Here is a 15,360-nt window from a genome sequence, read left to right on the forward strand (position 1 = left end):
GACAGACTGACAATGGAATGGTATGCCAACCATTCAGTTTCATGCATACGGAGTGTAATCGGGCCACTTGTCTGACGTTGATGGGATGTAGTTTGCCACTGGTTTTCTTTTGTGGGCCCACATAGAGCCCTCTACTACTGTCAACATAAGGAGTGTTTCACAGTTCAGTTTATATCAGGCATCAATTTAGCAGATGATGATCTATAGGTTTAGGCATCACACTAGTATACCCTAGTGAAAGCATCAGTTTTAGTTCAAACAGAAGAGTATTTCTGTACTTCAGAATATATTTTTTTTTAAAACTGAGCTAAGTGTTTCACAATCCGATAATGTCTTGATGGATAAAATCATAGACAGGTTTCTAAATGTCAGAATTCTCAGAAGTGGAAATCTTTAAACTTATTTCTGTCATGAACACTCTCGGGATTTAGTATGGTAATGAATATTTATTTGGCAATGTTTATGTATTTAGTCTTGGCAGTATCAATCTGCTATGCTGCTGCTGCTTTGATTATTATGACCGAGACCTGCTACTGCCAGTATATACACACAGACATGCTGTCTGAGAATTTAACATACTGCTGCTGCAAACATAATATATGTAAACCCCTAGCAGATCGAACACAGGTGGAGCTGGGGTGGAGGAGGGTCTCCTCAAACATGCTTAATAGCGTAAAACAATGTGGAGAATTTACACTGATGAGGAGCAAGATCATTGGCTGCCGAGGTGGCAGCAACCAATCTCCTGCACCATGTAGTTAATGATGCAGAAGCGGATTAGGTGACCTATCAGCCTGTGCGCGAATAGAATTTCATGGCAGAAATTTTACTTAGTGATGAATGGAAACTATAACAGAATACATTTTCACCTCTTAATTTTCCCTAGTAGCAAAACAAAATAAAAAAATTGTAAGCCTAAAAAGCCTAATCTCTACATTGTTTTTCTGCCTTACATTTTTTTGTTGAATCAAATTAACTTTTCTACTCATCTCAACTTAAATCAATCAAACTAACTAAAGATATAATATACAACAGAGAAAAAAATGAATGAGGCATTCGTTGCGGTGATCATAAGTTCCAGACAAATTTGCTGACATTTTTTGCTATTTTTGCGCAGAATTTTGTAAACTTAATATATAAATTTTTAAATGTATACTTTTTAACATTTATTTAATGTTTACAATGCAAATACAATAAGATCCACTTATTTGGTAAACAATGCAAGCCACTTATATAATCTATCTACTAAAAGACAGAATATATCACTTTACAAACTGTATTGTAAATAAATCATATAAATATTTTCATATTAGTCAATAATATTACTGAAAATAATGAAAAAAACTGAATAAATATAAATGTATACACATTTACCTGTACACAAGTAAATAAATAAACTCAATGATGGACTAAGAATCTGCAGAAATCTGCGCAGATACCTTTTGGGCCTAGTCATAAGAAGGATGTCTAGTTTGCTATCAATCCATAAGTCACTGTATTATATAAATACTTGCGATTTATTGAAGGAGAAAATATTATACATGCTTTGCACACATCATAAGAGCCGCTGTCAATATTTTGCCTATACTGAGATCTGTTTTGAAAGTACCTCGAATCTCTTTCGAATTTTCTATCATGCGTACTACAATATATAGGGAGCAGTGGTACTGGCCACAAGATATTTGCCATAGTTGGGTTTTCCATCACCCTGTGTTAATGCACATTTTAAAATATTTCATGAAAAATGTGTGATGGAAATCCCAAATTTCGAGAACAAAAAAATATTTTATGCTCACTTGAGGTTTTAGACTGCAAAAAGTCTTAATGCATATAATGGGAGATGGAGATGGACTTTCCACACGACTTTTAAGCTGACTCATTTATGTTTGCCTTGTTTACTTCTGGTAGCTAGGCTACCAATACTACAGTCAGTAGTGTACAGTGTCAAGCTTATTAAATAGTCTTTATTACAATAAAATAGCAAAAATAACTGTGAGAGCAGTGCTGTGGTGGCCAAGTAATGTAACTGGTCACCTGGATCATTAGGATGGCCGTGTTTCCGATTAAAAAAAATAAAATAAAGAAAGCAGGTAAATTTGTAATATAAAGACATTTTTATCTGGATTTTCGATTCTGGATTTTCACATTCTAACACTTTAAGTAGCTAAAGTAATAAATAAAAAAATCTTGATAAATACTTCAATAAACACAAACCAGGGGTGTGTTTTCCAAACAACAACATAACTTGTGGCTGAACTATTATAGTACGATGCATTGCTTGGCAAATAAACAATGTAGTGATCAGTGTTTCCCCAAAACCGTAGTTTCTCTGTCGCAGATACATTGCTTGAACTACGTTAGTTATAACGTAAAACCTCCATAATGATGCTCTAAAAGGGGCTTCTTTAGAAAAAATGACCATCATTTTTTATATTGTTTTACACACACCACTTAAAAAAATCCAATATTAGTTTTGGTAAAAACATGCACTCACTTTCAATACTAACTGAAATATATATAAACAGAACATCCAGAGCCAATGTTTCCTTTCCAAATATTATTGAGAATATTCCATAGTCTACGCTAAAACACTGCAGAATCTAACCACTTGGCCCATGTCATACAGTGGGCTACAGACACATTTCTTAATAAATAACCTACTAAAAATTAAAACCATTATCCTATGCTATATACTTTTGTTTTCACAAGCTTTGGAGATGTAATCTGCTCTGTTAAATAAAAGTCACCGATAGCTTTCGTCATGAGCACCGGCTGCGTTCAAAATGTCAAATGTTTTCAAAGTGCACTACGAAGGTAGCACAATTGTCAATATGACGATCGCTAAAACTGAACTGTAAAAATACTTTGAAAGCAAATTACATCTAAGAGAGATGACTTTAATGTTTTTTTTTCTAAATCATTCCGAGTTTAAATGTTGGAATGCTCTAAATGAATAGGGCATAGGGGGGATAACTGGGAATAGAACACAACCAGGAACTATGCTTAACTACAGCTCTAGAGGTGTAGTTACAAGCATACAAGTTTGCGATGCAGTTTTCGAATGTTTGTTCAAACGATGAATTTGGGAAACACTAAATCAACAAACTATGTTTATAACGACAGAACTTGCAACCTTAGTTGGCTAACGATGGTTTTTGGAAAAGCACCCCAGGCCAATATGGAAACTATGAACAGATTAGTTCTCTAGATAATTAGAAATTTGTGTAATGTGTTTAAATAATAATAAAAGTATCATTCGAAAACTGGAACTACATTAAATATTCAAACATACCAGATATACTAAACACTAAATTTTTTTGTAGCCAGTTCCCCTTTTTGAAAGCAAATTTTGTTTTGCTAAATTGAGCAAAATATTTCAAGTCATTTGAATGTAAACGTAACTGGACTCTATGAATGGGGAATCTATGACCTCTATGTAACACATTGTAAGTTATGTGTAACTGATTTAAATAATCATTAGCAAACTGGAATTACTTTGAATAACAAAAAAAAAACACTAAATATACTAAACCAAATTTGGTAGCTAAAGCATCATCAAATTTACCAAAATACTCAATAAATCTGTATGTATGAATGTAAAAAGAAAAATTTGTATTTTTTTTCTTTCACATTTTTATTAATTGCAAAAACTATGTCAAATTGTTGAATATTGATTAAAAATAACTGCTTTCTTATTTGATGTAGTTTCAAATGAAATTATTACTTCAGTCATTATTGCTACCATTACTATTACCATTAATAATAATAATAATAATAATAATAATAATAATAATAATAATAATAATAATAATAATAATAATAATAATAATAATCCTACTAATTAATTTTAGAGTGATTTCTGAAGAATCATGTGACTGGAGTAATGAAGCTGGAAATTCATCATTAAAATCAATGGAATAAATGATTAAATTAAATTATAAGCTACTTTTGTACAGTTTTGGACAGCAATGATATTTCACAATTTTACAATTGATACTGTATTTTTGATTAAATAAATGCAGCCTTGGTGAGCAGGAGAAGCTTATTTTAAAACATTTAAAAATCATACTGACCTGTCGGTGCTAATAGCCTAGTGGTATTGTATGCTGACATATAGCACCGACGTGCTCACGGCGACCTGAGTATGATTCCCGGCTCGAGGTCCTTTGCCGATCCTTCCCCTCCCAATGCTTTCCTGTCTGAAATCTCTACTGTCCTATCATGATAAAGGTGAAAAACCCCTAAAAAATAATTATAAAAAAATCATACTGACCCCAAACTTTTGACCGGTAGTATGAAGATTTTCTTCTAGACCATTGGAATTCTAAATCTTTAAATTTAGTCATATTTACACTGGAGCTACATTAATTACAAACATGACCAAATATGGCCAAACACCAAAACAACTGGAAGCTGAATGCATAATAAAATTGAGAAAAGTATAACTATGTTAAAGAAACATACAAAACGTGTTAAGCAAAACTATCCCCAGAGCTCTGTGGATGCAGATTCTGTGTGTGCGCTGATTATAAGACGGCAATGCTTCTGATTATTTTATCTCAACAGTGAAAACACTGTTGTCGAGTTTGGCTAAATGTCATGCACCACAGGTGATCATAAACTTCACCAGCATTTCTAACACCTGCTCTGGGAATTTTACAGCACCCTTATGTAAGTTTTGTACGAAAGAGTAACAGTATTATGGTCTACAACAGCCTAATGAGACACAGCTGTAATAGTCCATGACAGCCAGAGTCGAGTCCCCTTCAAAGACAGCAGCAAAACAGACTAATGACTGTGGCTACATATTGACACACGGCTTTAGACAGCTAACAAACACTTTCCAAATGCATGGAAAATAAACACGTTTGGAACTCTGAACGTTGAAGAGTATGAATTTAAATACTTCAGGTCTGGATATGCATGAGCTCGGCTGTGTGAACGCTTTCATACACCATATTGCAAGTGCATTTTTCCCCCTTCGATTGGTCTAGCCGACTGTTTCCTCCCATGCAGTCAAAACATGCAAATTTGCCGTTATGTTAACCAGACTTTTTTAGCTTACAGTGCGGCCTTGGGGCAGAAACCCTCCAGGCGGCTTCTGACACGCGGCCCTTTGGGACACAAGGTCTGGACAGGGTGTTTCTAACATCAAGAACACGTCTGCTAAATGACAAATCACTAAAGCATTTTTTTTCTGTTTTATGTCTCCATCGTTCCTTTATCAGCTCTCCAAGTCTTTACCGCATCTCTCCTATTCCACTCTCATTATTGTTTTCTTGGCCTTACTTCATTTTTTTTATTCTAAATTGAAATTTGTTATTTTGGCTGCTCAGTTTGGTAGTTTAATAAAATTTTGTCTATAGAAATGACTTTGATATAATCAGAAAACATTTTGGTAACTTAAAGAGACAGCTTTCAGCTTTTTTATTCACTCCCATGTCAAAGCAAATCTGTAATTCTACTTTCAAAATGCAAAGGATGATATTTTGAAAAATATCGGTAACAAATTTGATCTCCCTTGACTTTCAGTTTATGGACAAAAAAGACATTCTCAAAATCTGTTAATATATTCTTAAAATATAATCAGAATATTAATATTACATTTTAGGTTTAAATATATTCCTTTAAGCAAATTAAAGTGAACATTTTACTTCCGTGGTCTGACATTTGGTGAAATACAATATTCAGCAAGACAGAAAGAGTACAGGAGCCTTTTCAGAGGTTTTGATGACACATTTCCACAGTTATTAACATCATACTGTAAATCGAACTTTACTGTATTTTTAAATATACTGTACATTTTATTTGAGGCTGTAACCATGTCTTGAACACTGAGGGGTTTTATCTTCACTGTAAAAAAATCCTGGTTGCTTTAAAGTTTTAAGCTGAATCAAATTAACCTTATGAGTTCATTGAATTTATATTATGTTAAACTGACTTATAACTGCTTGCTTAACTTATAAAATTAGGTTAGAACATGATTAACTTAGTTTAATCAGTTACAATGAACTAAAAACATATCAGGGTTTCCGCTGGGTCTTAAAAAGTCTTAAGTTTCAAAAACAAAATTTTAGGCCTTAAAAAGTCTTAGATTCACTAAAATATTGTGTTGTAAGTCTTAAATCATTTTAAACTCAGGTCTTAATTTCCCTCTGTCCAAGTAAAGCTACCCAATCTGGCCGACATCCAATCACCTATAATCCATCTCGAAACTTTTTTTTTTATATTTACATTTTTTATTGTAAAGAGATTCATTTCACAAAAGCTGTTAGACATTTTTACAGCAAATTCTCCAAATTAAATTCCCTAATCATGGAAAAAAAACTAAAGCAACACATCCATTAATACAAAAACTATTTACTGTTAGCGGACCATTATAAAAAAATCCTTAGTGTTTATCCCTGTATAAGTCTAAAATTTCATTCATAATGGTTTTAAAAGGTCTTAAATTTGATTTGAAGAAACCTGCAGAAACCATGCATATGCTGTCATGACTAATTGTTCATATATTGTTACAGTCTTTTAATTTGAGGAAATTAAATGAGTAAATTATTTAAAATATTATTATTAAAATTATATTATTACTAAAATAGAAAAATAACCGTTACAGTCCTTTGTAACAAATTTCATCTATTTTAATAGCCTTTTAAACTATTTCAAAGTAATAAAAAAGTGAAAGCGTGCATAATAGCAGTAAGCAGTAAAAGGTTATTTTAATACAATGTAAAAGAAAATCCTGGTTGCCCTAAATTGTTAAGCTGAATCAATTTAACCTTATGAGTCCATTGAACTTATATTATGTTAAACTGACTTAAAACAGCTTGCATAACTTAAAAAGTTAGAACATGATTAACTTAGTTTAATAAGTTACAATGAACTAAAAACATATGCTGTCATGACTAATTGATCATATAATTGTTACAGTGTTTTCATTTGAGGAAATTAAATGAGTAAATGATTTAAAATATTATTATTACAATAGAAAAATAACTGTTAAAGTCCTTTGTAGCAAATTTAGTCTATTTCTAAACTATTTTAAAGTAACAAAACAGTTAAAGCGTGCATAATAACAGTAAGCAGTAGAAGCTTATTTCTCTAGTCACAAGTATTCATTTCAATTAACTGCATAAATTCCTTCATTTTTTAAATGTATTTTTAACATAAATTCTAAAAACAAACTGAGCTTCATCAATACAAATACGAGGGAAAGCATTTCTAATTATTGTCTATATGGCCCTGGTTTGGCATTAAACTGTTTAACACTGCTTTGTAAGTCTTTATATTACAACTGCTTAAGAAGTGACAGCAAATTTGACATGCTTCTTATGGCCAATGTAACCTGTAAATAATCTTTTCTCTGTTGGAAAGCTTTAGAAATGAGCTATTTTTGATTTATTTTATTATTATTGTTATTTATTGCCACAAGGGAAAATTAAAATGCAAAAATAAATACATTTTGTTGCGGTTTCCGTTTACCACTACAGAAATGTACCTAAAAAGGAGCACTTTCACTTCTCAAAATGCGAAAATGTCCCTTGATTTCATCCATCAGAAAATGATTGGATTGTGCATCTTAAAAAGAGACTTTCAGAAATACAGTAGTAAGTAACATTTTTCTTAAAAACATACAACCTTCGAATCATTTCAAATAAAGACCATTTTACAAAGACTTAAAAAAGTAAGCACAGTCAGTCTGATGTTTTCAACAGGACCAAGTTTCAGTGTCGCTATCTAGCCTTTACCCTTACCTTATCAGCCAACATTTTAAGATATATTGTCATTATTGTCACAGTGTTGTCAAATGTTACAAAACCTGAGATATGAAGCCTTGTGACATCACATCTGGCCCGAATCCAAAAGCAAAACTAACAGTGCAACACAATCAGACCCCTCCAGCAATATATTCACACTTCGCATACACCAAATCCGCACTACAAAGACTGTCATCAAATCTGTTCATTCAAACACGCGATTATGCACCTCATTCATTTTTATGAAAAAAAATATTACCGTATCGTTTCCACCCTCAAGCAAGTCTTTCAGCCACCTAAACTGCTCGATATCCCCATGTGACACGGGGCCAGGTGTGAGATGTTTGCTCACCGGTGGTCATACACTGCTTGGCTTTTATTTCACCGGTGTTTTCATTTAACACAGGAAATTTCGTTACACTTCAAATTTAGAATGACCCGATGTGGCAGCCGAGGAGGATTAGGGGACCGGAGTACAGTTTCACAGGGACCCGGCGAGGAACTTTCTCCTCTGGTCCACATCTGAATTCAAACAGTATGGTGTACATGCAGAGCTAGGAGAGGAGGAGAAGGTGCTGAAGGTTACAGCAAGCACTAACTTGCGCTGCAATTCAAATCCAACCACCCCCCCCCCTCCCCCTGTCCTCGGCAAGCCTTCGGCAGTGAAGGTTCAAGGTAGGATCAGCACAGGGCCTGGGGCAAGGAATAAGAAACATACAGACAATGCACTGGATGCCATAAAGCTCTCATAATGAACAGACGACGGGGCCCCACAAAGGTAACCTTCAATCACTGTCAGTCATCACATCTTCTCAAACATAAACTCACAGAGACATTTTATATCAGAGGTGGAAGTATTTCAAATATGTCGATTTGAAATATTGTTGATAAGGGAACAAAGCTGACGGTAAAATGAAAACAGTACCATCGTACCAAAGAAGGAACAAACCCTTGTCACTGGGGCAGTACCTTTTTATGGGACAGAATTGTACTTTAAGACAAAGAAACAAATTTGTACTGTATAAGGACATGATTTGTACCATGGGAAACCAAAATGTACCTTTGGTTTTTAAAACCTGCAGATACAATATTTTTCCTTCATCAAAGGTACAAATCTGATCCATAAAGGTACCACCACAGTGACAAGACACTTTGTACCTTAACAGTGTCAAAAATGCTTATCAAATATTTATTTAAAATGCCTTAAATGTTTAGTTTACAAAACCTATAGTTTTATTTTACCAATTGTTTTGTATTATTGTATTATGCAACGTAATAATTCATGTTTATGAGTTTCTTTAAACATATGCTTTTAATGATGATTCATGTTTTAATATGGAAATTATTCATAAAATCACTTTGCCTTTACTGTAATATTTATTTTTATAGATATTATAATAGAGAAGGAGTTGTTCAACACGTTTGTACCTTTTATATGAGAACAATTGTGTACCTTCATTTCAGTTAACAATAAAAAGCACAGCGCAGCATCATAAAAGCTCTTTTCTGTACCATATAACATACAATTTTACAAAACTGTTTCTCAAGGAACATTATTTGTACCACCGTGTACCATTTTTTCTGAGAGAGTATGCTATTTGTGGTTAAAAGTTAATATGAAAAACTCTTGAATTGACCCAGAGAACGTCGGGTTGACTTTTTCGCTGGTGGAACTACTAAACGTTGCATATTTGTACAGTGAACTGAAGTGATTACGAAACGAACACACTAACACGTTATGTCTTTTGTGAGTAAAACTAAAATAAAAATATCTTAATCTGTACTTACAGCATTTTGAATGTTCTAGTTAATATTAAAAATATGTCTTATAATTTCTCTCTCCGTGCAGTTCATTTATTCAGTCCCAAACTAAATTAAACATATTTTTCCAATGCTCATCCCTCAATTTTATTTGGTTTTTAAAATTAGTTTAGCTAATTGTGACACTAAGGTGTATTTTTTATGGTATTGTTAAATACTTCTAATCAGGTTTACATTAATCAAGCTATAAAATAAATCACTTGCTCGGGTCATGTTCCCAACTAATGGGCTATTACATTTAGTCTTCCATGGAACACAAAAGGAGATGTGCAGGCCTAGACAAAAGTTCTTAGGTACTGATAGCCTCATATGTGATTCACTTTCCTTTTCCCACTCCATATAATGAGTGACTGGTACATAACATCTCTTTTGTGTTTCACAGAAACTGACAGGTTTCTATTAACATGAAAGTGAGTAAATGATGACGGCTTTTCATTTCGAGAACTACTTTTTAAACCCCATCATACACTACAGTGAGATAGAATTAAATTAATATTTTAATTTTCCTGCCTGAAGCAATAGCTTCTACTTGATACTTTTTTCCAACTCATGGGTAAACTTGCTGTTGCTTTTCTTCTCCATAAGAATTTATGGTTTGTAAAACAGAACCCAGACAAAATTCGTGCCCGAGGATTACAATCTTTTAAGCCTTTAGGCTTTTAGAAGAGAGTTTGCCTCGTCAGCACAAACCGCTCAAACCCTCAATATCTCGACGGTTAATCAAACAGTCTGACTGGCCTGCATTATGACGTCATTCTCCGATACCTTGCTTTCGTGCTATAGTGTCACAAAATAAAACCGTATGATTCAGTGCAAAGACTCATACATGCGTGTTGCATGCGTGCTGCTTTAAGTCACCCGTTCTTTCACTGTAAAAGAAATGGGAGTCCTCTGACAGCGCTTGTTCGAAACAGAGTAATAAGGACTTCGTCTTGTTCAAAGATGAGCGAAGTTATTTGGTTTCTGCGTGTTGATGAATGAAACAAAACATAATTTTCTCGGACCGCTTTAGAGGAACAATGCAAAGCACTTGTGTCACATTCGCGAACGGGACACAGCACATGCTGTGGCAGGCCATTTTATCATTTATTTATTTAACTAGTATTTTTGTTGCTACTTCTTAAGTGCCCTTAATTCAACAGTGCAAAAACTCTTTTCAGTTAGTTACTTAAGCATTGTTTTTTTTTTTTTTTTTTTTTTTTTTTTAGTTAATAAAAAAATAAATGAATAAACGTCAAATAAATGCGAAAGTTTAAACAACTATACAACTATATAAGGTTTTTGCATATATTCTTCTACTTTATTTTATAAGGCCCAAGAACCTAGCCTACAATATTTACAATACTCTAATTCTGAAATCAATTGTTGCTAGTAGCATTTCTTACTGTATTTTATTTGTTAGTATCAATAGTACATATTTTACATATTTTATGTATATTACATACATATTTTAGATATTTATGGAAAAACATAATCTATGGTGAATGCATCTAGATGACAGAAAAAGTGGACTCGTAAAAACAAACATTGCATAAAGCTGTTTGCAGTGATTCCCCCTAAACATTTTGGTTCCTTAACAAACCCTTTGGTGAACAAATTCGGTAGCAGCTTTTTAATTTCCTTATTACACATGTCCCATGAATTTACCATAGTAATGACAATAAGTCATGCAGTTTCAACATGATTTCAAACTAAACCTTACCATATACAGTACATGTAGTTATTTAATAGATATTCACTATGCATAATAACATATACTGTTTTTAAGTAGTCACTTAAGCACGTTTGGTTAAACTTTATTTTCTGGCATCCTTGTTACAAATCTTTACATTTGATAACTAAGTAATAATATTAAACTTCATGTACTTATATGGTTGGTGAGAGTTAAGCTTGGGGTCAGTTGCATGAAATTATGCATAACGTATTGTTAATACTATAGTAAGTATGGAACCTGTTGAAAGGAAACCATAAGACAGAGTGTAACCAACAGTTCAGTGCCATTTTCTCTTAGTTTAAAGTACATTTTAAATTACCTTTTTAACACTTTTACCGTTTGTATGACATAAAGATTGTATTTAAGGTTATTCATTGAACCATATGTATTTAGCCATTATAGTACCTTTATTTTTTATACAGTAGAACAATATATGAAAGTTACTAATAACTAGGCCCACACAGAATCTGCACACGCAGAAATCCACAGATTTCCACCGGTTTTTAGCCCTTTAAGTCTATATATTTACATTAAATTTTTTCTGTTTTTAAATCAATTTCAGAAATATTATAAACAAATATAAAAATGTTCATGTGATTTATTTACAATACAGTTTGTAAAGTAATATTTTGGTAAATGTATTTTAGACTTGCTTTATTTACAAACTAATTGGATCGAATTGGATTTGCATTGTAAACATTAAATTAAGTTAAAAGGGGTATTATTTTATGTTATATATTAAGCATTTATTAATGATAATCCCGAAATCATTCCGCATAAATACATTGATTTTTTACAAAATTATGTGTTAAAATAGCTAAAAATGTCAGCAGATTCTGTCTGGCCCTACTAATAACTCAAGTACAAGTATTTCATAAATAAAATATATATTGTGTTTGCACCTACTTTACTTACTAAGCTAGTAATTAGAAATAAATGTTCATTTCGCATAACAAAATTACGTTACTCAAATTAATAAGTGCTAAATTGGCTTGCCACACACATGCACATACAAACACATGCACGCACAAGCAAAGTAAAGTGTAGTAACACTGCGATCGTGTTTGACAGCTTCATGCGCGCAAAATAACAACAGCCGACTTCACGGAAAGTTTTGCAACACACGATAGCATAGGATACATCTCAAAATCAAGCAGACGCTAGCTTTTTTAACGCAACGCGATTGTTTAACGCGCAAATTCGCTATTCAAAGAAAAGACAACGCGCAAAGCCGTAACATGCAAAAACAATCCCCGGAGACCCGAAGGTACTCGTTTTATTTTTCTGCAACAACCCTAAACTTAAACAGACGCGTTCAGACAGACTCTAAAAGTAGTTAAAATCTGATCATGCGAATCCCGAACAACTTGCCACTTCTTCATGCTCAGGAGATTGACTGTTTCAATGGTACCGACTCGGCAAGTGCATGTGAATACGAAGGAATTGATGTATCGGTATGAAAAGCAACTTAAACAACTCACCGCAGAAGTCTGGAGAAGATGCAGCACACTTTCTGAAGGAACCACGTTGGACTGAGGAAAGATTACAATACGATCTATTTAGAGAAGCATTACATCACCCTTTGGTGACGTCACGTGGGATTCCTGAACTTCTAAATCATTGCGGTCCCTAGTAGAGGCGGGGCGAGCGGATCGAGGGGGCGGGTCCAGTTACAGTGGGTGTGTTGCGGCCGGTCCGCAACACCAACATCTGTCTGACTTCAAGCTGTTGTTGTTGTTCGAGTCATATACTGCTGTTAATAGGAGTGCACATCTAAATTATTAGACTGACTAACAACTGAATAGGGTAATATACCCAATAAGCAAAATGTAGATCTTGCCCTTGCCCCACTTAAAGACAATGACATTCCTGTTACTGAATTTGAAGGTATTCCAATTGCAGAAGAAGTAGCTTACCTTGGCATTAACCTCGTAGGGCTTGAGTATCCACATTCGTGGACAGCACATTTTAGCTCTTAAATGGCTATATTTATTTTGGTACAGACATACAGCGTCATCCTGCAACTGTTTTGCAGCATATGAAATGTCCCAAACACTATTTTAACTGTCCAAAATGGGAAACAATGTTTTTACTTTCTGATAGTCAAAGCAAGTAAAAAAAATCTATGTTAAATATGCATTTTAAAAAATTCAGGAAAAAGTGTTTTATGTAAATTCGGACTGGTCCACATATATGGACATCATTTTTCTCTAAAAGTGCATCATATCAAAAGATGATACTTGTATTGTAATTTTTTTTTATAATTGATCTTTATTGTAATTAGGTTCCAATAAGTCCAAATAGCAAAGAGAAATAAAAAAATGCATGTAAAAAAACACCTTGGGCCTTAAGAGGTAAAGATCAGTCAAAAAGGATACATTCTAATGTACAACCATCTTTAATGAAAATGAAAAAGAAATTTGACACGTGGCTCATGAGGGATTTATCACTTAAAGGAAGGATTCTTTCATCTTAAACTGATGGTCTATCATGATTGGTGTATTCTGCTATATTACATGTACCAAAATCAGTTATTAAAAATAGATTCAGGGATAATTAATTTTATATTGAAAAACAAACCTCACTATTTAAACAGAAATATTTTAAGTAATTCATATAATCAAGGAGGTTTGAATGTGCTTGATTTTGATACTTCCAATACAATGTTTAAGTTGAATTGGATTAAACGTTATATTAAACATAAAAATGAAATATGGTATATAATCCCAAACCTTATTTTGAAAAAGGTTGGTGGTATAGAGTTGTTGTTTTTTTAAGTGTGACTATGAGATTAATAAACTCCCCATTCAGTTATCTAATTTTTATTGGCACGCTCTTTTATGTTAGATTCTTTTATGCAAACACATTTTTTTTCTCCCCATAAACAAATAACACGGAATAATAAAACTGTCAGATATAAGAACAAATCAATTTTCTATGATAATTGGGTTTAAAAAAAAAAGATATTCTATTAGTCTCACAGTTATTAAACAATAAAGAATATTTACTAACTTAAACTGAGTTTTTAGAGAAGTTTAGTTTTCCAGTGCCTCCACGTGATTATAGTTTTGTAACTGATGCAATACCAGCAGGTCTGGTGAGGCTTTTGCAGGGTGGACCAAATAAACTAACAGTTAAAAAAGAGATTTTTTTAGATGGCACTGATATCAAAGATAGCAAATGTAATAATAGGTTTCTTAGAAGTTTGATTCATTATCCAGTAACTTTTAGACATAGGTACATTTGGAATAACCAATTTAAGAATATCAATTGGAATTTGATCTTGACCTATAGCAAAAAATATTGTGTCACTAATAAAGTCAGTGAAATCTACTTTAAGATAATACATAAAGTATATCCAACCAGCCATTTTCTCCAGAGATATAAAGTTGATCTTTCGGATTCTTGTGTTTGTTGCGGAATGGATGTTGAGACTGTTTTGCATTTGTTTTTTGATTGTATATATGTTAAATATTTCTGGTTTGATGTTGAATGTCTATTTAATATATTGAGTGGTCATAGAATGAAAATAAAGAAATAAGATGCCTCATTTTATGTAGATAAAAAATGATAGAGATAAGAATATGTTGTTTATGTTAAATATTTTTATATTATTAGGGAAGTTTCATATACACAAGTGTAAATAGGCAGAGAGGAAGCCTAATAACTTCCCCTTCAAGCTTGATTTAAAAATGCATTTTGAAACTCTTAAAGGGCTATCAAGTCGTAAAGTAAACAGAACTGTAAATATACTCCAAAATCTAAACCCCTTTTCTCTATGGTAATTGTTATGTATACTCGCTCTGTTTGTTTTTTCTCTCCTTCTTTCTTTTTGTTATTTTATATGCATGATGTATGCTAAAATGTGAATATCCTATTGTAAGATTGTTATGCATTTGATTGGAAATGTTCAGCAAATAATAAAATAAATAAATAAATAAATCATCAAGGACTGTGCAAAGAATTCCAAAAACATCAACCGTTTTTCAAATATAACCAGATCCTTTATTCCTTTATAAAATTTAACATCAATCAAAACTCTGGACATTAACAAAGGTAACAAAAAAGAAA

The 15,360-nt window shown here is 32.8% G+C and overlaps 1 protein-coding gene across 1 annotated transcript in view; it reads right to left on the reverse strand.

Moving 5' to 3' along the window:
- creb5b (cAMP responsive element binding protein 5b) overlaps positions 1-12,858 on the reverse strand; it is a 174,428-nt gene extending 161,570 nt beyond the window's left edge. Inside the window, exon 1 of the mRNA XM_056476159.1 lies at positions 12,771-12,858. The gene's annotated coding sequence lies outside the window, so the exon portion shown is untranslated. The remainder of the gene's footprint in view (positions 1-12,770) is intronic.
- Positions 12,859-15,360: the final 2,502 nt, after the last annotated feature.

The sequence above is a fragment of the Danio aesculapii genome, chromosome 16, assembly GCF_903798145.1.
Source record: "Danio aesculapii chromosome 16, fDanAes4.1, whole genome shotgun sequence".
NCBI lineage: Eukaryota > Metazoa > Chordata > Actinopteri > Cypriniformes > Danionidae > Danio > Danio aesculapii.